The sequence below is a fragment of the Bubalus kerabau genome, chromosome X (genome assembly GCF_029407905.1).
Source record: "Bubalus kerabau isolate K-KA32 ecotype Philippines breed swamp buffalo chromosome X, PCC_UOA_SB_1v2, whole genome shotgun sequence".
Lineage (NCBI taxonomy): Eukaryota > Metazoa > Chordata > Mammalia > Artiodactyla > Bovidae > Bubalus > Bubalus kerabau.
The window spans coordinates 100,736,221-100,749,467 of record NC_073647.1 but is presented as its reverse complement, the minus strand read 5'-3'; the positions used below and the strand labels follow the sequence as shown (position 1 = coordinate 100,749,467).

Genomic DNA, 13,247 nt, shown 5'->3' with positions numbered 1-13,247 from the left:
TTGCCTTCCAAAGTAGGTGGTGTGGGTTTGCTCCCTGGTTGGGGAAACTAAGGTCCCATATGTCTTGAGGCAAAAACCAAAACATTAAAGAAAAAAAAAAAAAAACAGAAGCAATATGTTAACAAATTCAATAAAGACTAAATAATGGGACCACCTCAAAAAAAAAAAAATAAAGAAATAAAGAGGTGGGCTTGTTTTAGGTGATTTGGGTGAGGTTTTAAAGAAGCAGAGCTTTGATCTGGATTGGATACTGTCAGGAAGACAGGGTATTCCTATGACAGTATCTTAATAAACCTTTTGTATAGAGAGAATAGATTAGAGTGAGGTTAAAGCTACAATTGCTGAAAACAAACAAAGAAACAAAGCAAAGGGGACAACAAAACCCCCAAACTAGCAGTCACTCATACTAGCTAGGAGAGGGATATACGGTGATTTGTACACTGATTTTGCTTTTGTCTGTGCTTAGGAAAAAAAATCACGAAGTGGCCTTTGTTTTGTCTCACTTTATCATGATCTCAGAGTGACAAGGTCTCATGATCTCACCTGAAGTTGGCATTCCCTGAGATGTTTTTCAGTGTCTAATGGGAGAATAACATGTCCTAGCCTGGATGTCAAGAGATATTTTTTCGTACCCCCTTTTGGCCACAAGCCATTAATCCATGTTATCTAGATTATCAACACTGCTCTGATTTTGATGATCAGGAATTTGTTTAGAGAATGTAGTCTGTAGTAGGACATGGATTGGTCTCTCCTGCTCCTTTTGTAGTAGAATGCATCATTGAATACTCTGGTGTGACACGGGCTGTGCATTTAAGACTCCAGACAGGATGCATTGGCCAACTGCAAAACAAGTAATCAAATGAAACACAATGATTATTAGTCCTTGAAACAGGACTTGAAGTCAAGGGCTTGGATTATAAAAACCAGGCAATGAATCCAGCTGGGTTCACCTTTGAGCACCACATGACTTTTGTTAGAATCAAAGACAAGTTTTGGACCACCTTGCTAGTTATTATTTTCCCTAATGTGAGAATATCAATTCACAAAGCCTATATGAATACGGAGTCAGTTATTCTTCGTGTGTGTGTGTGTGTGTGAGAGAGAGAGAGAGAGAGAGAGAGAGTTGCTCAGTCATGTCTGACTCTTTGCAACCCCATGGACTATAGCCCACGAGGCTCCTCTGTCCATGGTATTCTTCAGGCAAGAATACTGGAGTGGGTTGCCATTCCCTTCTCCAGGGGATCTTCCCGACCCAGGGACTGAACCCGGGTCTCCTGCATTGCAGGCAGATTCTTGACCATCTGAGCCGCCAGAAAAGCCCTTCCTGGTGAGTTTTTAAAAGAAATTGGCTTGACTGTTACTGGATAATCCCTCTCTCTCTAACCCCTCCCCCCTCCCCCACCCGTTTCTGGAAAACAAGATGTGCTGGGATGTTTAGTTTAACAGATCACAAAGTCTCTAGCAATTATCCTGAACACACAAGATAAGTTAGCATATGCCATATGGGTGTTCTATAAGATGTTACATAACAAATAGTACCTCATTGTGGCACGGCCTCTATCAGGAGAATAAGCATCATGTATTACAACTAGAGAAAGCCGATTTTGTGTTCCTCAAGGTAAGTGATGTATTTAGCAGAACTTCCCTTGTGTGGCTCAGCTGGTAAAGAATCCACCTGCGGTGGAGGAGACCTGGGTTCGATCCCTGGGTTGGGAAGATCCCCTGGAGAAGGGAAAGGCTACCCAGTCCAGTATTCTGGCCTGGAGAATTCCATGGACTCTGTAGTCCATGGGGTCGCAAACAGTCCAACACGACTGAGTGACTTTCACTTTCAACCAGTTTCACAAAGCAGGCTGACTATCATGAACAAACGGAATGCCATGAGCAAATTTGACTATAAGGGTCAGGGTGACTCCAGTAATGGAGTCTACCCTTGATTGAGTGGGATATGCCGAGAGGGCACAGGATTGGCCCAGAGGAGCTACCCCGCATCTGAGGTCGGGGCGGTGGCCGGGAGAAGCTACCTGACGCCCCCACACCCGAGGCCAGGGGCGGTGGCCAGGAGAAGCAATCCCAAGTCCGAGGCCAGGGGTGGCGGCCGGGAGGACCAACCCCACATCCAAGGAGCTGTGGCTGCCCGGGCGCAGGAGGGCCTAGAGGAGCTATCCCATGTTGAAGGTCAGGAAGGGCGACTGTGAGGAGATAACCCTCGTGCAAGGTAAGGAAAGGCGGCTGCGCTTTGCTGGAACAGCCGTGAAGTGATAACCCACGCCCATGGTAAGAGAAGCCCAATAAGACAGTAGGTGTTGCAAGAGGGCATCAGAGGGCAGGCACACTGAAACTATACTCACAGAAAACTAGTCAATCTAATCACACTAGGACCACAGCCTTGTCTAACTCAAAGAAACTAAGCCATGCCCATGGGACAACCCAAGACGGGTGGGTCATAGTGGAGAGATCTGACAGAATGTGGTCCACTGGAGAAGGGAAAGGCAAACCATTTCAGTATTCTTGTCTTGACAACCCCAAGAGCAGTATGAAAAGGCAAAATGAGAGGATACTGAAAGAGGAACTCCACAGGTCAGTAGGTGCCCAATATGCTACTGGAGATCAGTGGAGAAATAACTCCAGAAAGAATGAAGGGAAGGAGCCAAAGCAAAAACAATACCCAGCTGTGGATGTGACTGGTGATAGAAGCAAGGTCTGATGCTGTAAAGAGCAATACTGCATAGGAACCTGGAATGTCAGGCCCATGAATCAAGGCAAATTGGATGTGGTCAAACAAGAGATTGGTGAGAGTGAATGTCGACATTCTAGGAATCAGCGAACTCAAATGGACTGGAATGGGTGAATTTAACTCAGATGACCATTATATCTACTACTGCGGGCAGGAATCCCTCAGAAGAAATGGAGCAGCCATCATGGTCAATAAAAGAGTCCGAAATGCAGTACTTGGATGCAATCTCAAAAATGACAGAATGATCTCTGTTCGTTTCCAAGGCAAACCATTCAATATCACAGTAATCCAAGTCTATGGCCCAACCAGTAAGGCTGAAGAAGCTGAAGTTGAACAGTTCTGTGAAGACCTACAAGACCTTTTAGAACTAACATCCAAAAAAGATGTCTTTTTTATTATAGGGGACTGGAATGCAAAAGTAGGAAGTCAAGAAACACCTGGAGTAACAGGCAAATTTGGCCTTGGAATACGGAATGAAGCAGGGCAAAGACTAATAGAGTTTTGCCAAGAAAATGCACTGGTCATAACAAACACCCTCTTCCAACAACACAAGAGAAGACTCTACACATGGACATCACCAGATGGTCCACACCGAAATCACACTGATTATATTCTTTGCAGCCAAAGATGGAGAAGCTCTACACAGTCAGCAAACACAAGACCAGGAGCTGACTGTGGCTCAGGTCATGAACTCCTTATTGCCAAATTCAGACTGAAATTGAAGAAAGTAGGGAAAACCACTAGACCATTCAGGTATGACCTAAATCAAATCCCTTATGATTATACAGTGGAAGTGAGAAACAGATTAAAGGGCCTAGATCTGATAGACAGAGTGCCTGATGAACTATGGAATGAGGTTCCTGACATTGTACAGGAGACAGGGATCAACACCATCCCCATGGAAAAGAAATGCAGAAAAGCAAAATGGCTGTCTGGGGAGGCCTTACAAATAGCTGTGAAAAGAAGAGAAGTGAAAAGCAAAGGAGAAAAGGAAAGATATAAGCATCTGAATGCAGAGTTCCAAGGAATAGCAAAAAGAGATAAGAAAGCCTTCCTCAGCGATCAATGCAAAGAAATAGAGGAAAACAACAGAATGGGAAAGACTAGAGATCTCTTCAAGAAAATTGGAGATACCAGGAGAACATCTCATGCAAAGACGGGCTCGATAAAGGACAGAAATGGTATGGACCTAACAGAAGCAGAAGATATTAAGAAGAGGTGGCAAGTATACACAGAAGAACTGTACAAAAAAGATCTTCACGACCCAGATAATCACGAGGGTGTGATCACTGACCTAGAGCCAGACATCCTGGAATGTGAAGTCAAGTGGGCCTTAGAAAGCATCACTAAGAACAAAGCTAGTGGAGCTGATGGAATTCCAGTGGAGCTATTCCAAATCCTGAACGATGATGCTGTCAAAGTGCTGCACTCAATATGCCAGCAAATTTGGAAAATGCAGCAGTAGCCACAGGACTGGAAAAGTTCAGTTTTCATTCCAATCCCAAAGAAAGGAAATGCGAAAGAATGCTCAGACTACCACACAATTGCACTCATCTCATACGCTAGTAAAGTAATCCTCAAAATTCTCCAAGCCAGGCTTCAGCAATATGTGAACCATGAACTTCCTGATGTTCAAGCTGGTTTTAGAAAAGGCAGAGGAACCAGAGATCAAGTGGTGAACATCCGCTGGATCATGGAAAAAGCAAGAGAGTTCCAGAAAAACATCTATTTCTGCTTTATTGACTATGCCAAAGCCTTTGGCTGTGTGGATCACAATAAACTGTGGAAAATTCTGAGAGATGGGAAGACCAGACCACCTGATCTGCCTCTTGAGAAATTTGTATGCAGGTCAGGAAGCAACAGTTAGAACTGGACATGGAACAACAGCCTGGTTCCAAATAGGAAAAGAAGTACGTCAAGGCTGTTCATTGTCACCCTGCTTATTTAACTTCTATGCAGAGTACATCATGAGAAACGCTGGACTGGAAGAAACACAAGCTGGAATCAAGACTGCCGGGAGAAATATCAGTAACCTCAGATATGCAGATGACACCACCCTTATGACAGATAGGGAAGAGGAACTAAAAAGCCTCTTGATGAAAGTGAAAGTGGAGAGTGAAAAAGTTGGCTTAAAGCTCAACATTCAGAAAACGAAGATCATGGCATCCGGTCCCATCACTTCATGGGAAATAGATGGGTAAACATTGGAAACAGTGTCAGATTTTATCTTTTTGGGCTCCAAAATCACTGCAGATGGTGACTGCAGCCATGAAATTAAAACATGCTTGCTCCTTGGAAGGAAAGTTACGACCAACCTAGATAGCATATTCAAAAGCAGAGACATTCCTTTGCCAACAGATTTCTGTCTAGTCCAGGCTATTGTTTTTCCTGTGGTCATGTATGGATGTGAGAGTTGGACTGTAAAGAAGGCTGAGCACCGAAGAATTGATGCTTTTGAACTGTGGTGTTGGAGAAGACTCTTGAGAGTCGCTTGGACTGCAAGGAGATCCAACCAGTCCATTGTGAAGGAGATCAGCCCTGGGATTACTTTGGAAGGAATGATGCTAAAGCTGAAACTCCAGTACTTTGGCCACCTCATGCGAAGAGTTGACTCATTGGAAAAGACTCTGCTGCTGGGAGGGATTGGAGGCAGGAGGAGAAGGGGACGACAGAGGATGAGATGGCTGGATGGCATCACTGACTCGATGGACATGAGTCTGAGTGAACTCCGGGTGCTGGTGGTGGACAGGGAGACCTGGCGTGCTGTGATTCATGGGGTCTCAAAGAGTCGGACACGACTGAGCGACTGAACTGAACTGAACTGAGCTGACACTCCTTTGTCTTAGTCACATAAAACATTATTTCCTTTCAGCCCAGAGCTGACGATAATACAACAAAACAACTCAGCTAAAACTCTGTACTAAAGATTACATAACAACAATGTATCCCACTTGAGGACATGTTTCTCCTTCTTGAGGACCTTCTGACTATCTTATTGTTATCTTACAATGTATATTATGGGAGTAGGACTGGTAAGATCTTTTTACTGTTAGTTCTAATCCTGTCATCTTAAAATGTAAATTATGGGAGTTGGTCTAGGAAGACCTTTACAACCTTGAGTCATTCGTTTGATTTACTGCAATAACCAATTAAAAAAGTATAGAGCTCCCTTGCTAAGACTAGTGAGGGGGCATTCTCTGTCCCCCTTCTGATGTCTATGTCAGAAGCTTTCTCTGTCCCTTTTCATACTTTGATAAAACTCTGCTACACAAAAGCTCTTGAGTGATCAAGCTTGGTCCCTGGTCCCAAAGCTAAATCTTCTTCTTTGGAGATCATGAATCTGATACCGTTCACTGTAAGCTAACATCTTGGGGCTTCGTCCAGGATCTTCAGGACAAGGTAAACACACTCAGAGCTCTAGTCTCTGCTTTCTCAGTATACACACTTTCTGCTTTACTTTACTAACTCTATGGCGTGCCTGTCTGTGTGAATGTAGAAGGAAAGAGACGTACCGAAATGAGTATGAAATGAGCACTGAGCCCTGCTCTGCAGTTTCATGGTGCCTCATAATGCCTGAGGCAGCCCCCCAAAAGGGAGCCTTGTTGGGAGTTTATACCGACCTGCCAATGCCAAGAGACACCCAACGTCCCTGCGAGGGGAGTGGCCAGAAAAGGGCAAAGCACGTGGGCTGAACTTTCCTTTCTTGGTCACCTTTTCCTGGTCTCTTCCACAATTTCGTAATTCCATGGGGAGTTAGAACTACTAACCTAATCCGTCAGACCTTAGACTTTCAAGGGACTTGTGATCCATGCCATTACTGTGTACTTTTACTTAGACCCCAAGCTTGGTAGTCATGGGGAACCCAGACTTGCTAGGAGCACGTTCAGGAACGGGGTGGAACTCTAGCTCCAGCAGCACCTTTGGGAACTAGGTGAAGCTCTAGCTTCAGCGGTGTCTCTCTCTTGACTGCTTCCATAGGGGGCCAGAGTCCTAAAAGCGAGTCCTTGCCATACCTGTGCCTCCGAACTACATGGATGGAAGTGCTGCTAGAGAGCATGAGGTTTCTAAGAACATAGGTCAGGAATTCCAGACTGGAAGTACAATGGGCTTCTTCCTTTGGTAGTGCTAGCTCTTAGCAGACCAGAGAAAGCTCTCCAGTGCCTTCTGTCTCAACTCCTTAGATATTCCTTTTGTGGAATCTGTGAAAATGAGCTGGAAGGATTGGCCCTAATAGCTTGAGGACAAAAGTCACTTTTTCCTCATGGGCCGACCCTCTACCACCTCTTTTGCTGTCACATACACTGGTGTGGTGACACAGAGAAGGGACGTATTGATTGTTGTTTGTCCCTTTATAACTCACCGCTTCTACTGTGGTCAGGACTGTACTCAGGAATGTGCACAGGCACTCATAAGACGGATGCTTCCCCTAGCAGTCCCAGCTTGGGAAACATTCCAGGAAACTACTCTGTTACACCCCAGGTGGCATCAGAGGAAAAGCACGAATCAAACAAAGGTCGTGGTGGTATGGAACTAGAAATCAATTTGGGATGCCATCAGGTCTACCCCTGGTGCATCTCCCCCTTGCCTCGATGGTAGAATGAGCAGGCTGAAGGGAAGGCGCCTGAGTCAGCAAGTGACAGACTAAGTCCGTCTAGGGAAGGAAAAGCTTCGGTGGAAAGTCTGTCTCCACCCCCATCTAGAGCAGGGAGGGACACCTCCGATGGAAAGAAGCAAAGGCGCTGGTTGCTGCTTTTTTCTCTCTTACCGATGCTGCTGCTGCTGCTAAGTCGCTTCAGTGGTGTCTGACTCTGTGTGACCCCACAGATGGCAGCCCACCAGGCTCCTCTGTCCCTGGGATTCTCCAGGGAAGAATACTGGAGTAGGTTGCCATTTCCTCCTCCACTCTCAAAGTTCCAGACCCATACCCTTGGATTGTGTCCTGAAAACCTGGGGTAAGTTTGACCCCCAGAGCATAAAGAAGACACACCTGACTTTCCTTTGCAAATCTGCATGGCCACAATATCCATTGGAGGGTGGCAGACAAGGGTGGCCAGTTGAAGGGTCTCTTAACTACGATATTGTTTTACAACTAGACCGGTTCTGTAGAAAACAAGGGAAATGGGTAGAAGTGCCATATGTGTTCCCCTTTTTCTCTCTGTGAGATATACCAGACTTAAGTCCTAAGGGTACAGATTTGGGTGTAAAGCCTTCAGCTCCCTCCTATCCTCTTACTCTGCCTCTGCTTCTGTATCTGGGGCTCACAACTGAGCAAGCTGAGGGTCAAGGCACCCCTCCAGGAAGGGTTGCCTCAGTCTCGATAGAAGTTCAAACAACCCCAGTTCCAATGCAGCCTCAGACTGCTCTGGTTTCAATGGGAACTCAGACAGTCAAAGTAGAGAAGGTGCAGATAACCAAAACTAAGGTAAAATACGAGAAAGAGGATGAGGATGAGAAAAAGCAGGTTTCTCTAATCTATCCCTCGGAACGTATGTGAGGCGTAGCTAGAGGGGCTGAGGAACAGCCACACAACTTACTGCCTCTGCAGGAGGCCCCCACTGGGAAAAATAACCAATCCATAAAAATCCATAAGCCCTTTTCTTACCCAGAGGTACAACGGATAAAGAGAGATCTGGGAGACTAGAGGATCCAGAAAAGTACATAGAAGCCTTTACAGGACTCACTTTACTTTATGAGCTTACTTGGAGAGATGTAATGTATGTCTTGGGACAGATGCTGACTCGTGACTCGAGAGCTTGAGTTTTGGGGGAAGTTACTATTTTTGGAGATGAATGGCTTGAACGTGAGACAAGGGGAAAGAGGGAACACGAACTAGCCCTCCTCCCTACAGGGAGCCAAGCAGTTCCCATAGCAGAGCCAGACTGGGATTATCACAAAGAGGAAGGGAGACAGGAGCAGACCCTCTTTGACAATTGCTTTATTGAGGGGCTTAAGAGAGCTCGAACGAAGCCACTAAATTATGCTAAGTTGGCTGACATAGAACAGGTAGAGAAGGAAACTCCTGGTAAATTCCTAGATAGGCTACGGGAGGCTCTCCACAAGTTTACTGACATTGATCCCAAATGTGCAGAGGAGAAATGGTCTTAAAAGATAGATTTCTCACTCAGTCACCCAGTCGGCTCCAGATATCTGCTGTAAGTCACAAACACAGGCGTTTGGGCCAAATCAGTCTTTAAAACACTGTTACAGCTGGCTCAGACGGTATATTGCAGTAGAGAATATGAGAAGGGGGAAGGACAACAGAAGAGAACCAAAGAAAAGGCTCAGGCTCTAGTGATGGCTATGAAAACTGCTATGAATCAGCCTGAAGAGAAAAATGTCCAGAGGAAGCCAGGTGAAAAGGGATGGGCTTGCTATTACTGTGGAAAGGAGGGGCATCTCAAGCGAAGTTGCTCTCAGGTGTCTAAGCCGCCCCTGGCTCCCTGTCTGGTCTGTAAAGGACCACCCTGGAGGAGAGACTGCCCCCAGAGGCACAGGTCCCAGGGGTCAGACTCTCAGGACAATCAGGACTGAAGGTGCCCAGGGATCCCCACACAAGCTCCTGTCCTAATGACACCCGAGGAACACCGGGTATTAATAACTGTGGGGGGCCAATCAGTCGATTTTCTTTTGGACACTGGGGCAACTTTCTCTGTGCTCACTGAAGCCCCTGGTCTGCTTTCCTCCTGATCCACTACTGTAATGGGACTGTCAGGATGAGCCAAAGGCTATGACTGAAATATTCAGTCATCCTTTAAGCTGCAACCGGGACTCTGTGCTGTTTTCCCACGAGTTTCTGATCATGCCAGAGTCCCCCTCACCCCTTCTCGGGAGGGACAGACTGAGGAAGGTCCAGGCCTCTGTAGTCATGAATATGGAGTCTGCTCTTTCTCTCCCATTGATTGAACAAAATGTAAATCCTAAAGTGTGGGCTGACGGAGGAACTGTGGATCGAGCACAAAATACTGTTCTTGTCCTTATCAAGCTCAAAGACCCTGACCTATTTCCACATCAAAAGCAGTATCCATTAAAGCCCGAGGTTAAGGAATGGGCGAAATCTTACTGTACTGACTTGTCATGATGTAAGTGGGATCTTAAACTCTAAAGTTCAGAGCAACAACGCTCCACCTTTAAAGCTGCTGTAACTCAAGGGGTGTCGAAAGCTCTAGGAATCGAGTATCACTTACACTGTTCCTGGAGACCCTAATCTTCAGAAAAAGTTGAAAAGGCTAATGACATTATTAAGAGACATCTACGTAAATTAACTCAAGAGACACAGGACGATTGGCTTAAAGTTCTACCCATAGCTTTAATGAGGGCTCAGACTGCCCCTAAAAAGGAAGGACCGTCCCCCTTTGAATGTATCTACGGAAGACCCTTCTTATGCACAGACATTGTTATAGACCCTTAGAATTAGAATCAGCCTTAGAATTAACTATGTGACGCAGCTTTCAGCCTTTCAACAGACATTACGGAAACTCTGGGAGGTGACTCCTGACCCAGCCGGAGTCAAACAAGCCTCTGAACCAGGCACCGAGGTCTTGAAAAAGACATTGGGATCTGGAGATCAATCTCTCGAGCCCCTCTGGGAAGGCCCTTGCCAGGTTATTCTTTCTTCTCCCACAGCTGTCAAGGTGCCTGCAATTGATTCCTGGGTGCACCACACTCAAGTTAAGAAGTGGCACCCTGACCAAAACTAAACAATGTCATTTGACGTCTTTATCCTCTATGCTTTTACCTCTTACTTTTCAGATGGGCCTGACAATCGACATGGGCCTGCTTCTGCTGACTCCAAACGTCCCGAGTCTGCCATTTGACCCTCAAGACAACGCCTTTCTGTCCTGGGCTCATTCTTATGCTGCATTCCACAATCGGTCTAATTGCTGGGTCTGCGGAGTGCTCCCCTCTTCATCAGTTGAAGGGTTCCCATGGTGGGTTTTTCCATTTCAAGGAAAAGACTTTCTTCAACTCTGTGAAAATATCTTCACCAACAACAATCACATGTGATGCCTCTCTTTAATCTGATGACATCTAGCAATCCTAAAATGGACTGGTGTAACACTCTGTACCTTAACTATGGCTATAATGTGACTTTCAACTTTGATCGTACAGCATCTTGATTTAATGTCTATTTTGCTGAACATTAAGAAAGTAAATGGCTCTAGATCTCATGGTTTCCTACCTAATGTTTATCAAATATGGGATGAGGTCATATGGCTAACTCCTGAAAAGGGACGCCTACTACCTAATGCTCCCAAACGCTGGGAACAAATAGAGCCATCCCCAGAGGTTAGCTGACAACTTAATTAAAACGATCGGAAACAATTGGGGGTTTTGCCTCAAGAAATATGCAATGTAATCATTCCTGTGTTTTCCAATTCCAGTTCAGGCCCTCTTTTTGCCTGGCCAGGAACTCATTGGGACTGGATCCCTCAGTCACGCTGGTTTGCTCCAAACAGGACCTATTGGATATGTGGCTCTTATCTATGGGCATGGCTTCCCCCTGGCTGGATAGGGAGGTGCACCCTAGGTCTAGCTTTTACTCGTGGCTTCATATTTTCAGAGCTTCCAGAGAATCCTGCTGATCTGCCACAGCTTAAAACTCGCTGGGCAAGGTCTGTATTTCACTGGTATGATTATCTGGCTGCAATATCCATCCCCTCTCTGGGGACACAGATGTTATGCTACGAGTTGATGCTCTGACTAAGTTAACTCAACAGGCTTTACAAGATTCTCAAAAAGCTAGTTCAGCCCTTAATGCTAAACAAATACAAATTAGAAAGGCGGTTTTACAAAACAGATTGGCCTTAGATATTCTAACAGCTGCACAAGAAGGAACTTGTGCCAGTATTCATACCCAAAGTTGCACACATATACCAGATATGAGTACTAATGCTACTCACATACTAAACACATGAACAAGATGATTCAGGCTATGGATTCTCTCAAAGCTTCAGACACCTCACTTTGGGAAAGGTTAACTAGCTCCCCATGGTAGAAAACTATCTTAATTGTAGTAATTCTAATTGTTCTGTTTTTACTGTTTGCTCCCTGCATCTGCAACTGTGTAACTGGATTTGTTTCTAACCGTCTGAAAGCTTTTAATTTACAAATGGCTGTCCAGGCTCCTAGGAGTGCCACAGCCTCCTTCAACTATTACTTGGGGCCCCTAGATCAGAGACCCTCAAAATGAGGGCTAGGAGAATATGTTGCCTCAACAATTTAGGGATGACGCCCCTCAACAGCAGAAAGTAGTTATGGAACAAAAAACGACGCCCCTTTCCCTTGGCTACATCATTCTCCTAAAAGAAAAGCGGGGAATGAGAGAGTCAATTTCTAGGTAGGTTGGTAAAAGTCCGGGATCCCCAAAGAGGAGAGAGCATCTGGTGTTCTCAAAGAGGAGGTAGGGGTCTGGAGTTCTCAAGGAGGAGAAAAGGACAAACGTGTTTGTTTGTTTTATTCATAAAACATTTTTTTTTTTCCTTAGCCTAGAGCTGATGATTGTACAACAAAACAACTCAGCTTAAACTCTGTACTAAGGATTACATAACAACAATGTATCCTGCTTGAGGATATGTTTCTCCTTCCTGAGGACCTTCTGACTAATCCTGTTATCTTACAATGTACATTATGGGAGTGGGTCTGGTAAGATCTTTCTACTGTTAGTTCTAATCCTGTCATCTTAAAATGTAAATTATGGGAGTTGATCTAGGAAGACCTTTACAACCTTGAGACATTCTTTTGATTTACTGTAATAACCAGTTTAAAAAGTATAAAGCTCCCTTGCTAAGACTAGTGAGGGGGCATTCTCTGTCCCCCTTCTGATGTCTATATCAGAAGCTTTCTCTGTCCCTTTTCATACTTTAATAAAACTCTGCTCCACAAAAGCTCTTGAGTGATCAAGCCTGGTCCCTGGTCCCGAAGCTAAATCTTCTTTGGAGATCACGAATCTGCCACCATTCACCGTAAGCTATCCTCTAAACCAGAAGAACAGCTTAGGTTAGGGGCAGGTAGACCCTTCTGAAAAACATCCATTGCCACTGATGATGAAAAGAAATTGTGTGAAGAGGCTGATAGAAAAAAACACCAGTTTTGAAGGGCTCTTCACTGCTCGGGATGGATTTTATGCTGCAGCTATCACCTGAGGGGTACCCTGTAGACCACACAATTACACAGTTCCTGCATGTAATGCCTGAGTATTCCATGCCATCATCTATGAATTCACCTGAGCCACTCACTGATACCATTAAAAGTATTGGCATACTTGCTTGATAAATACGGAAACTCCCAGACAAAAGGCTGTCTCCCATCATCAACTGGAATCATTCTGGCACTAGGGGGAGAACATGCACTGTCACTGCTGAAAACTGCTGCAAGTGGAATCCAGTGGAATCCCAGAAACCTGTACTGTGGCTTTTTGATGTATTAACACATCTGTGAAGATAACTAAAACATCTGATAACTGAATGACATTGTCCTACCTCTCGGGACATTTTGAGTCAGCTTCAGGTAG

The 13,247-nt window shown here is 45.1% G+C and overlaps 1 pseudogene; it reads left to right on the top strand.

Annotated features, from left to right (window-relative positions):
- Positions 1–1,450: 1,450 nt before the first annotated feature.
- Positions 1,451–12,873, top strand: LOC129639670 (endogenous retrovirus group PABLB member 1 Env polyprotein-like; annotated as a pseudogene).
- The last annotated feature ends 374 nt before the right edge of the window (positions 12,874–13,247 follow it).